This window comes from Oncorhynchus keta, unplaced genomic scaffold (assembly GCF_023373465.1).
Source record: "Oncorhynchus keta strain PuntledgeMale-10-30-2019 unplaced genomic scaffold, Oket_V2 Un_scaffold_584_pilon_pilon, whole genome shotgun sequence".
Taxonomy (NCBI): domain Eukaryota; kingdom Metazoa; phylum Chordata; class Actinopteri; order Salmoniformes; family Salmonidae; genus Oncorhynchus; species Oncorhynchus keta.
The window spans coordinates 1,525,272-1,537,408 of NW_026290969.1; positions in this window are offsets into that span (position 1 = coordinate 1,525,272).

A 12,137-nucleotide genomic window follows, 5' to 3' on the forward strand; every position below is an offset into this window, starting at 1 on the left:
TTCTGAGATTCTGCCAGAGGGCTATGGAGTGCCAAGGTGTGTGCGAGCATGTACTGTGTAATATTTTAATGATTCGAAAAAAATGTACCTCCCTATTCTGCACCTGGGTGTGTGTGTGTGAAAGGGGTGAGGGGGCATGAAGTGCAATTCTGTGTGTGTGTGTCTGTGTTCCATCTATTTAGTACCTAGAACCAGGAGCGGCACATATTGATGCTGACAGCAAGCAGTAAGGAGCGGTAGTACTCACTGAAGGGGTTTAGGCCAGGGCTTGAGCAGGACATCCCTGCTGCTCATAGACCTCAGCACAGAGCGACTCACCACCACGGGGACATAGTCAGAGCCAACCTGCTGTAAAGGGAAACTGAGTCTTTCCATTCATACTCTCCTGTTAGTTTCCCTCCTCCCTCTCTTCCACCTTTCTAACCACCCTCTCACTCCTTACCCCTTCCATCTGTCCCTCTCTCCTACAGTCTCCTTACTTCCCATATCCTTCCCTCTTTCTGTCCCTCCCTCCTCAACTCAAAGCTGAGTTTGCCCATGAAGGTGTCCTCCTTTGTGTCTTCCGTGCCATCATCCAGATTCAGGGACTGGGATTCTGACACCGTTAAGGACTCACTCGTAGACTTGCACAATACTTCTGCTCCCTGCTTTCTTACACACATTTAATCCATACACCATGAACAGACCCATGCCACCACTTTGAGCATTTTAACACCAAAGAAAAACAAAGACACTAAAATGCACAACATTTCACCCTCAGAGCTCAGCCAGTAAGAGTGACGGAGAGAGTAGACTACTAAAGGTCAGTCAGTGAGTTAGTCAGCATGTGGTTTCTAGGAAAAGCCGTGGCCACCGTGCCCTTGTGGCAGGCAGGCTAATGCAGGTTAATCCCAGACAGAGAGGTCTGAGGTGTTAGTGTCATTAAACTGAGAGAGAAGATTCCCTCTAACCCTATTAACTCTCACCACTAAGATGACTTAGGCCTGACAGCTTATGCTGCTCGGCAGAAATTAAATCAGTGCCAAGAAATACTTGGATTACTACCTTCTCAGAACACACACCTCAGCACTGACAAGTACACATACTGTATGTAATGTGTGTATGTATGGAAACGTGTACGAGCACGCAACCTTAACATACAGATGATTCCCATTAGCTAAAAGTGGTCATGAGAAATGTGTTGATTTTAGTGGTGTACACTGCATAAGGTAATGGATACCTTCTACTGTGGCATTCCTGTCGATGCGAGGGACCTCCAGGGCAATGACAGACACAGCCTCCTCATCACCAATACCCTCGTCCAGGTAGAACTGTGACAGAGGTAGAACCTTTACAGTACAGTGACACATTAATAACACACCTTGGAACCAAACTTCAATCACAAAGAGACGGGTGTCAACCTTACCGTATGACGATGCCGTGTAGATCAAGGGCTGTTTGCAGTTGATACACACACTGCCCTGGCTGTCCAGCAGGGGGTTGTTGGTGGAGCAGTGGTAACACATGGAGATCAGGTCCTGGGTTACACATACACACCTTTGTGAATATACACAAACGTATAAGATACACACTTCGCAAAAAAATTAAATAAAGTGCCTTCAGAAAGTATTCACACGCCTTTACCTTTTCCACATTTTGTCGTTTTACAGCTTGAATTTAAAATGGGTTCAATTGAGATATTTTTTTTCTCACTGGCTTACCCCATAATGTCAAAGTGGAATTATGTTTTTCGAAATGTTTACAACTTAATAACACATTTAAAGCTAAAATGTTTTGAGTAAATCAGTAACTATTTTGTTACGGCAAGCCTAAGTACAGGAGTAAAAATTTGCTGAACAAGTCACATAGTAAGTTGTATGGATTCACTCTGTGTGTTTAACATGATTTTTAAATGACTACCTCATCTCTGTACCCCACACATATAAGAATAACAGTTACATGTAGTGGAGTTACTTTTAGTCATTTCCATATTAATTCAACATTTACCAATCATTTATTTTTTTGCAACATCCATATATATATGTCATTTTCATTCATGTTATAATATATTAACATTAGGATTCATATCTGTAAGGTCTATAAATTGCATAATTTAGTGGAATTAAATTGGCCTGTGTGTATTTTATTTATCCAACAAAACTATCATGTGCAAAACATACAGCGGTTATTTTGTGAGGGATTTCTCCTGCAACTCCTCATTTGGTTGCTGCTGGAGTAAAACATGTGCTTTTATAAGTACATTCATTACGTAACAATTCTAAATGCAATTGCGTGTTAAAACTGTTTGGGTGCATGATTAAAAAGAGCTACTATTTTTATTTCTCAACTGGTAATTTAAGCGGTCTCCCAATCACCATTCAAGCATAGGCAACAGGCTATAAGCGCTTCACCCACAACTTTACAATGTGAGCTGAAGGCAGTATCCATTTTAAAAACATACTTAATTGTTTGAAACCTGAATGTTTTGTTTCATATTATGACGCATTTCTATGGGCAAAATCTGACCATGAAGGCAATTATTTTATTAAGACTTCATAGGCGGCGTGTGAGTTTCAAGCTTGGGGAAGCATACAAATCATTCTACCATATCTACAATTCTGCGTGCCAGTTATGATTTTCATATGTGCTTTTTCTTGGAACAGATTAATTTCAATAATTACCATCTTAGTTTCTCAAAATCATTGTCACGCGGTTCATTATAAAAGTTCAAAGTCAACTAAAGCGAGATCACCAGCCTCTGCCATATTGGCACACTGATACACTGGGATCTATTGGCGGCTAAAGAAATGAGCACATGGAACTCATAGCCTATGTAGCAGTATAACTTCCATCTTTTACACTAAGGATTGGTGATTATCGAGGGGGAGATTGTAAGAAAGATTTATGAATAGCTTACTGTGAGTAACTATAGTTTTAATATATTATTAGTCGAATTTGCATGTAAAAAAAAAAATGGAATCACTTTCCTACATTTCTGTGCAGCAGGCCAAGTACTTCTTATGCATACTCAGGTTCGCATGCCCCCTCAACATTATCAGGACAGAGAAATCAGACATGCTCATAGGGTGGCAGGTAGCCTAGCGGTTAAGAGTGTTGAGCCAATAACTGAAAGGCTGCTGGTTTGAATCCCTGAGCAGACTAGGTGAAAAATCTGTCGATGTGCCCTTGAGCAAGGCAGTCAACACTAATTGTTCCTGTAAGTCGCTCTGGATAACAGTGTGTGCTAAATTATTTAATTTTTTTTAGAGGCTATTTATCTTCAATTCAACTGTGGATAAGTCATGCTTTCTGGTGAAGTATTTCAGTATAGGAGTGATTATATTATGCAAAGTGTTGGTCCTATATTTCATGAGCTGAAATTAAAGATCCCAGAAATGTTCCATATGCACAAAAATGTTATTTTTCTCAAATGTTGTGCACAAATTAGTTTAAATCCCTATGAGTGAGCATTTCTCCTTTGCCAAGATAATCCTGATGGGTGTGGCATTTCAAGAAGTTGATTAAACAGCATCATTACACAGGCACACCTTGTGCTGGGGACAATAAAATGCCACTCTAAAATGTGCAGTTTTGTCACACAACACAATGCCACAGATGTCTGCAATTGGCATGCTGACTGCAGGAATGTCCACCAGAGCTGTTGCCAGAGAATTTTGTGTTAATTTCTCTACCATAAGCCGCCTCCAACATCGTTGTACACAACCGCAGACCACGTGTATGGCGTTGTTGGGTGAGCGGTTTGCTGATGTCAACATTGTAAACAGAGTGCTCCATGGTGGCGGTGGGGTTATGGTATAGGCAGGCATAAGTTACGGACCACAAACACATATCTATCTTTTTATCTATGCCAATTTGAATGCTCAGAGATACTGTGACGAGAACCTGAGGCCCATTGTCATGCCATTTGTCCGTCGCCATCACCTGATGTTTCAGTCTGATAATGCACAGCCCCATGTCGCAAGGATCTGTACACAATTCCTGAAAGCTGAAAATGTCCCACTTTTTCCATGGCCTGCATACTCACCAGACATGTCACCCATTGAGCATGTTTGGGATGCTCTAGATCGACATGTACAACAGCGTGTTTCAGTTTCCGCCAATATATACCTACTTCGCACAGCCATTGAAGAGGAGTGGGGCAACATTGCACAGGCCATAATCAACAGCCTGATCAACTCTATGCAAAGGAGATGTGTAGCGCTGCATGAGGCAAATGGTGGTCACACACACAGGTATCTGTGACCTTAATGCATTCCCAGTCATGTGCAATTCATCGATTAGGTAATAATTGAATTCATTTCAATTGACTGATTTCCTTAAATTAACTGTAACTCAGTAAAATGTTGCATTTATATTTTCCTTCAGTATACTTCCCTATTGGACCCACCACTATGCCATTTCTCTCCTGTTCTATTGGTTTTCATGTCAACTTTATTTTGTTGTCCAGAAGCCAAAGGCACAATTCTAGTCATATATACAACCCAACCTAGATGTTGCATCTTTAGTTCCCCCCCTCTTTCTAAGTTTCTAACAGAGATTTTAATCTTTGTCACATTTGTAATCGCTATATTTGCACAGAATGTTTGTGTTTCCCCCAAATTGCATTATTGGCTGCTTCAATACATGAGGTACATGTTCTGTTAAGCACCCCAAAGCATATGGGTCCGGTAAATTTCTCAAATGGCCGGTAAATTAAAATCACGTTGTCCGGTGCCACATTTTCCTAACAGAAACCCTGGTGTGCACGCATGCAAAGACACACACACCTGGTTGAAGTGGTTTGGAGCAGACGCTAAGGCTACCCAGGTCCATGGTCTCCTGGAAGCGAGAGGGTCTGGCCAGCTCAAACTCTCCCGGGGTTCTGCTCTGCTTAGCCAACGCATACAGAGTGTTACTGAGACCCACCATCAAGGACAACAAGGTGCTTCAGGTAGAAATTGCCCTTAGCAACAGATCTGGGGTCAGCATACCCTCTTCAAATTATACCCTAACTATTAGGCTAGGAAATGGAAAACTGAACTTAGATCAGTGCCTACTGGAAACTTCTTCAGAACTCCAGAACAGGAAGTGTAGATCAAAACAGAACTGGGCACGCAATTGATAGTACATACTGTACACTCATCAGAGCTGTGTATATATGCTAAGCATAGCCATTGTTGCCAGCAACCACAAGCCCCAGTCAATACTCTGTTTTGCTCTGTGATGGGTGTTTGTATAGATGAAGATTGTTGTGCACCGAGGGACCTCTAAGAAAGGCAACACTAGGTCAATGACTTGCAGCTGCAGAAGCCCTATAACTGATATTCATCTACTAGCTCCAACAGCTCTCCTCTCCTCTGTCCCAGTGTCAGTATTGGAATTGTTAATCAATTTATCTCCTCCTGTTGTGTGTTGTTTAGCAATGTTTTCCATGACATTGTGCCGTGTTATTCCGTCCAGAGTCCGCTAAACTCATAAATCCCAGTTCAAAGTTTTCCAAGCGGCACCAGAGAGGATGGTAAAAGTAGAAAATAATAGAAAAAAGAGAGAGAGTGTTGGTGCCAGTGAACAAAAAGATTAGAGGAAACCAAGTGAAGTAAAAGGGAGATGTCCAGGAAGAGGCACATCCTCTTCCTGGCGTGTGTGTGTGTGTGTGTGTGTGTGTGTGTGTGTGTGTGTGTGTGTGTGTGTGTGTGTGTGTGTGTGTGTGTGTGTGTGTGTGTGTGTGTGTGTGTGTGTGTGTGTGTGTGTGTGTGTGTGTGTGTGTGTGTGTGTGTGTGTGTGTGTGTGGTAATCAGTGGGTTTATTTTGGTTAGTGAGGATGTGCCTCTTCCTGGCGTCTTCTCTTCCTGCCCATCTCTTGGCTGCGCTGGGCTGTTTCCTCTCATCTGTTTGTTCACTGGCACCAACACTCTCTCTCTTTTTCTACTTTACCTTCTCCCTCTCTGTGCATCAACTAAAACAAAACATTTAAAGGTGACATTTGACACATGGATTTGGCCTTCTGCTTTAGACCGTTGCAACACAAGTCGCAGAAGTAGGCCCCACATTGGAAGGATACACTTTAGTAATGCCCAGTGGTACATCCTTGGTGAGGTTGTGCAGGAAGTACCTGGAGATGTTAAAGAGCGTCTCAGGTATAGGGTTCATCCTGGAGAGAGGAGAAGGGAGAGAGGAGGGAAATAGAGGGCGGGAAAGGAAGCAGGAAGCTCGACAAGACGGAGCTACTCTTCCTCCAGGGGAAGGCCTGCCTGCTCAAAGACATCTCCATCATGATTGAAAAGTCCACAGTGTTCCCCTCCTAGAGTGAAAAGAACCTTGGCGTGACCCTGGACAACACCCTATCGTTCTCTGCAAACATCAAAGCAGTGACTCACTCCTGCAGGTCATGCTTTACAACATCCGTAGAGTACGACCCTACCTCACACAGGAAGCGGCGCAGTTCCTAATCCAGACACTTGTCATGTCCCGTCTGGACTACTGCAACTCGCCCCATCAAACCCCTGCAACTTATCCAGAGTGCTGCAGCCCGCTTGGTTTTCAACCTTTTCAAGTTCTCCCATGTCATCCCGCTCCTCCACTGGCTTCCAGTCGAAGAGCACTTCCACTACAAGACCATGATGCTTACCTACGGAGCAGCAAGAGGAACTGCCCCTCCCTACCTTCAGGCTATGCACAAACCCTACTACAACCCAAACCGAGCATTCCGTTCTGCCACCTCTGGTCTCTTGGCCCTCCCACCCCTAAGGAAGGGCAGCTCCTGCTCAGCCCAGTGCAATCTCTTCTCTGGCACCCCAATGGTAGAGCCAGCTTCCATCTGAAGCTTCCATCTCACAAAAGCACCTGAAACCCTACCTCTTCAAAGAGTATTTTAAATAATTCCCCTCCTCACATTTGCACTTGACCCCCCTTCTAGCTCTGACTTTGCTGATAGCTACTTTAATGAGGAAAGGTGGACTTACTATGTGGTTGTCCAACCTAGCTTTCTTGAATGCAATAACTGTAAACCTTAAAAAGTTGCTCGGGATAAGAGCATCTGCTAAATGACTAAAATGTAAGGATGGGCGGCAGGGAAAGGGGGCAGAGAGAGACAGAAGGCACACAACATCCATCAGATACACACATCTTTGGGCATCTCTGTAAGGACACAGAGGCACCACGACTCCGTCTCTGCCCCTTTTTGCTCCTCTCTACCTCCCTTGCCCTCCACTTCTTTTCTCTTCCTCGCTCTCCTGCCTTAAACACTAGTCTGAAGATAAAGAATAGCCTGAGCTGCGCCACATCCTCCCTTCACAGCACAGAACACTTTGCTCACATGAGCTAGGTTAAGAGGCAGGGTGTGTTTATTAGTGTGTAGCGCCAGCTAGCTCCCACAGTGTTTGATGGCTCATCAAAGCCCATGGGCCGGGAGAGTTAAAGTGAGATCTATAAGGTTCCTGCTCTGGATTCAATCACAGGGGTTCTTCATTTCAGGGGTGTGACCAGGGTAGAGTACTGTAAAAACAAACAGAGAGAGAGAGCACACTGACACAGGCCAGGGATAGTTGAGCCACTGCATACCAGCCTAAAAGGGACAGGGTGCTTATAATCAGACATACACTACATGACCAAAAGTATGTGGACACCTGCTTGTCGAACATTTCCAAAATCATGGGCATTAATATGGATTTGATCCCCCCTTTGCTGCTATAACAGCCTCCACTCTTCTGGGAAGGATTTCCACTAGACGTTGGAACATTGCTGCGGCGACTTGCCGTAGTGAGGTCTGGCACTGATGTTCGGCGATTTGGCCTGGCTTGCAGTCGGCTTTCCAATTCAGCCCAAAGGTGTTCGATGGGGTTGAAGTCATCCGCCAAACCCAGATTCGTCCGTCAGACTGCCAGATGGTGAAACGTGATTAATCACTTCAGAGAATGCGTTTCCACTGCTCCAGAGTCCAATGGCGGCGAGCTTTACACAACTCTAGCTGACGCTTGGCATTGCGCACGGTGATAGGCTTGTGTGTGTGTGTGCGTGGGCCATGGAAACCCATTCGATGAAGCTCCAGATGAACAGTTTTATGCTGATAATGCTTCAGGAGGCCGTTTGGAACTCGGTAGTGAGTGTTGCAACTGAGGACAGGCGATTTTTAAGCGCTTTCAGCACTTGCCTGTCCTATTCTGTGAGCTTGTGTGGCCTACCACTTCACAGCTGAGCCATTGTTGCTCCTAGACGTTTCCACTTCACAATACCAGCACTTAAAAAGTTGACCGGGGCAGCTTTGACGATCTGACTTGTTGGAAAGGTGGCATCCTATGACGGTGCCACATTGAAAGTCACTGAGCTCTTCAGTAAATGCCATCATTACTTCCGGCGCCGACAGAGATGGCCGCCTCGCTTCGCGTTCCTAGGAAACTATGCAGTTTTTTGTTTTTTTTACGTGTTATTTCTTACATTAGTACCCCAGGTCATCTTAGGTTTCATTACATACAGTCGAGAAGAACTACTGAATATAAGATCAGCGTCAACTCACCATCAGTACGACCAAGAATATGTTTTTCGCGACGCGGATCCTGTGTTCTGCCTTACAAACAGGAGAACGGAATGGATCGCATGCAGCGACCCAAAAAAAACGACTCTCCGAAAAAGAGGGAAACGAGGCGGTCTTCTGGTCAGACTCCGGAGACGGGCACACCGTGCACCACTCCCTAGCATTCTTCTTGCCAATGTCCAGTCTCTAGACAACAAGGTTGATGAAATCCGAGCAAGGGTAGCATTCCAGAGGGACATCAGAGACTGTAACGTTCTGTGCTTCACGGAAACATGGCTCACTGGAGAGACGCTATCCAAAGCGGTGCAGCCAACGGGTTTCTCCACGCATCGCGCAGACAGAAACAAACGCCTTTCTGGTAAGAAGAGGGGCGGGGGCGTATGCCTTATGACTAACGAGACATGGTGTGATGAAAGAAACATACAGGAACTCAAATCCTTCTGTTCACCTGATTTAGAATTCCTCACAATCAAATGTAGACCGCATTATCTACCAAGAGACTTCTCTTCGATTATAATCACAGCCGTATATATCCCCCCCCAAGCAGACACATCGATGGCTCTGAACGAACTTTATTTAACTCTTTGCAAACTGGAAACCATTTATCCGGAGGCTGCATTCATTGTAGCTGGGGATTTTAACAAGGCTTATCTGAAAACAAGACTCCCTAAATTTTATCAGCATATCGATTGCGCAACCAGGGGTGGAAAAACCTTGGATCATTGTTACTCTAACTTCCGCGACGCATATAAGGCCCTGCCCCGCCCCCCTTTCGGAAAAGCTGACCACGACTCCATTTTGCTGATCCCTGCCTACAGACAGAAACTAAAACTAGAGGCTCCCACACTGAGGTCTGTCCAACGCTGGTCTGACCAAGCTGACTCCACACTCCAAGACTGCTTCCAGCACGTGGACTGGAATATGTTTCGTATTGCGTCAGATAACAACATTGACGAATACGCTGATTCGGTGTGCAAGTTCATTAGAACGTGCGTTGAAGATGTCGTTCCCATAGCAACGATTAAAACATTCCCTAACCAGAAACCGTGGATTGATGGCAGCATTCACGTGAAACTGAAAGCGCGAACCACTGCTTTTAATCAGGGCAAGGTGTCTGATAACATGACCGAATACAAACAGTGCAGCTATTCCCTCCGCAAGGCTATCAAACAAGCTAAGTGTCAGTACAGAGACGAAGTAGAATCTCAATTCACCGGCTCAGACACAAGAGGCATGTGGCAGGGTCTCCAGTCAATCACGGACTACAGGAAGAAATCTAGCCCAGTCACGGACCAGGATGTCCTGCTCCCAGGCAGACTAAATAACTTTTTTGCCCGCATTGAGGACAATACAGTGCCACTGACACGGCCTGCAACGAAAACATGCGGTCTCTCCTTCACTACAGCCGAGGTGAGTAAGACATTTAAACGTGTTAACCCTCGCAAGGCTGCAGGCCCAGACGGCATCCCCAGCCGCGCCCTCAGAGCATGCGCAGACCAGCTGGCCGGTGTGTTTACGGACATATTCAATCAATCCCTATACCAGTCTGCTGTTCCCACATACTTCAAGAGGGCCACCATTGTTCCTGTTCCCAAGAAAGCTAAGGTAACTGAGCTAAACGACTACCGCCCCGTAGCACTCACTTCCGTCATCATGAAGTGCTTTGAGAGACTAGTCAAGGACCATATCACCTCCACCCTACCTGACACCCTAGACCCACTCCAATTTGCTTACCGCCCAAATAGGTCCACAGACGATGGAATCTCAACCACACTGCACACTGCTCTAACCCATCTGGACAAGAGGAATACCTATGTGAGAATGCTGTTCATCGACTACAGCTCGGCAATCAACACCATAGTACCCTCCAAGCTCGTCATCAAGCTCGAGACCCTGGGTCTCGACCCCGCCCTGTGCAACTGTGTACTGGACTTCCTGACGGGCCGCCCCCAGGTGGTGAGGGTAGGTAACAACATCTCCTCCCCTCTGATCCTCAACACTGGGGCCCCACAAGGGTGCGTTCTGAACCCTCTCCTGTACTCCCTGTTCACCCACGACTGCGTGGCCACGCACGTCTCCAACTCAATCATCAAGTTTGCGGACGACACAACAGTGGTAGGCTTGATTACCAACAACGACGAGGCGGCCTACAGGGAGGAGGTGAGGGCCCTCGGAGTGTGGTGTCAGGAAAATAACCTCACACTCAACGTCAACAAAACTAAGGAGATGATTGTGGACTTCAGGAAACAGCAGAGGGAACACCCCCCTATCCACATCGATGGAACAGTAGTGGAGAGGGTAGCAAGTTTTAAGTTCCTCGGCATACACATCACAGACAAACTGAATTGGTCCACTCACACAGACAGCATCGTGAAGAAGGCGCAGCAGCTTCTGAAGCTTCTGAGGCTGAAGAAATTCGGCTTGTCACCAAAAGCACTCACAAACTTCTACAGATGCACAATCGAGAGCATCCTGGCGGGCTGTATCACCGCCTGGTACGGCAACTGCTCCGCCCTCAACCGTAAGGCTCTCCAGAGGGTAGTGAGGTCTGCACAACGCATCACCGGGGGCAAACTACCTGCCCTCCAGGACACCTACACCACCCGATGTTACAGGAAGGCCATAAAGATCATCAAGGACATCAACTACCCGAGCCACTGCCTGTTCACCCCGCTATCATCCAGAAGGCGAGGTCAGTACAGGTGCATCAAAGCTGGGAGGCCATCAGACTGTTAAACAGCCACCACTAACATTGAGTGGCCGCTGCCAACACACTGACTCAACTCCAGCCACTTTAATAATGGGAATTGATGGGAATGATGTAAATATATCACTAGCCACTTTAAACAATGCTACCTTATATAATGTTACTTACCCTACATTATTCATCTCATATGCATACGTATATACTGTACTCTATATCATCGACTGCATCCTTATGTAATACATGTATCACTAGCCACTTTAACTATGCCACTTTGTTTACATACTCATCTTATATCTCAACTAACATCAAGGCGGTGGCCCGTTCCTGTAGGTTCATGCTCTACAACATCCGCAGAGTACGACCTTGCCTCACACAGGAAACGGCGCAGATCCTAATCCAGGCACTTGTCATCTCCCGTCTGGATTACTGCAACTCGCTGTTGGCTGGGCTCCCTGCCTGTGCCATTAAACCCCTACAACTCATCCAGAACGCCGCAGCCCGTCTGGTGTTCAACCTTCCCAAGTTCTCTCACGTCACCCCGCTCCTCCACTCTCTCCACTGGCTTCCAGTTGAAGTTCGCATCCGCTACAAGACCATGGTGCTTGCCTACGGAGCTGTGAGGGGAACGGCACCTCAGTACCTCCAGGCTCTGATCAGGCCCTACACCCAAACAAGGGCACTGCGTTCATCCACCTCTGGCCTGCTCGCCTCCCTACCACTGAGGAAGTACAGTTCCCGCTCAGCCCAGTCAAAATTGTTCGCTGCTCTGGCCCCCCAATGGTGGAACAAACTCCCTCACGACGCCAGGACAGCGGAGTCAATCACCACCTTCCGGAGACACCTGAAACCCCACCTCTTTAAGGAATACCTAGGATAGGATAAGTAATCCTTCTCACCCCCCTTTAAGATTTAGATGCACTA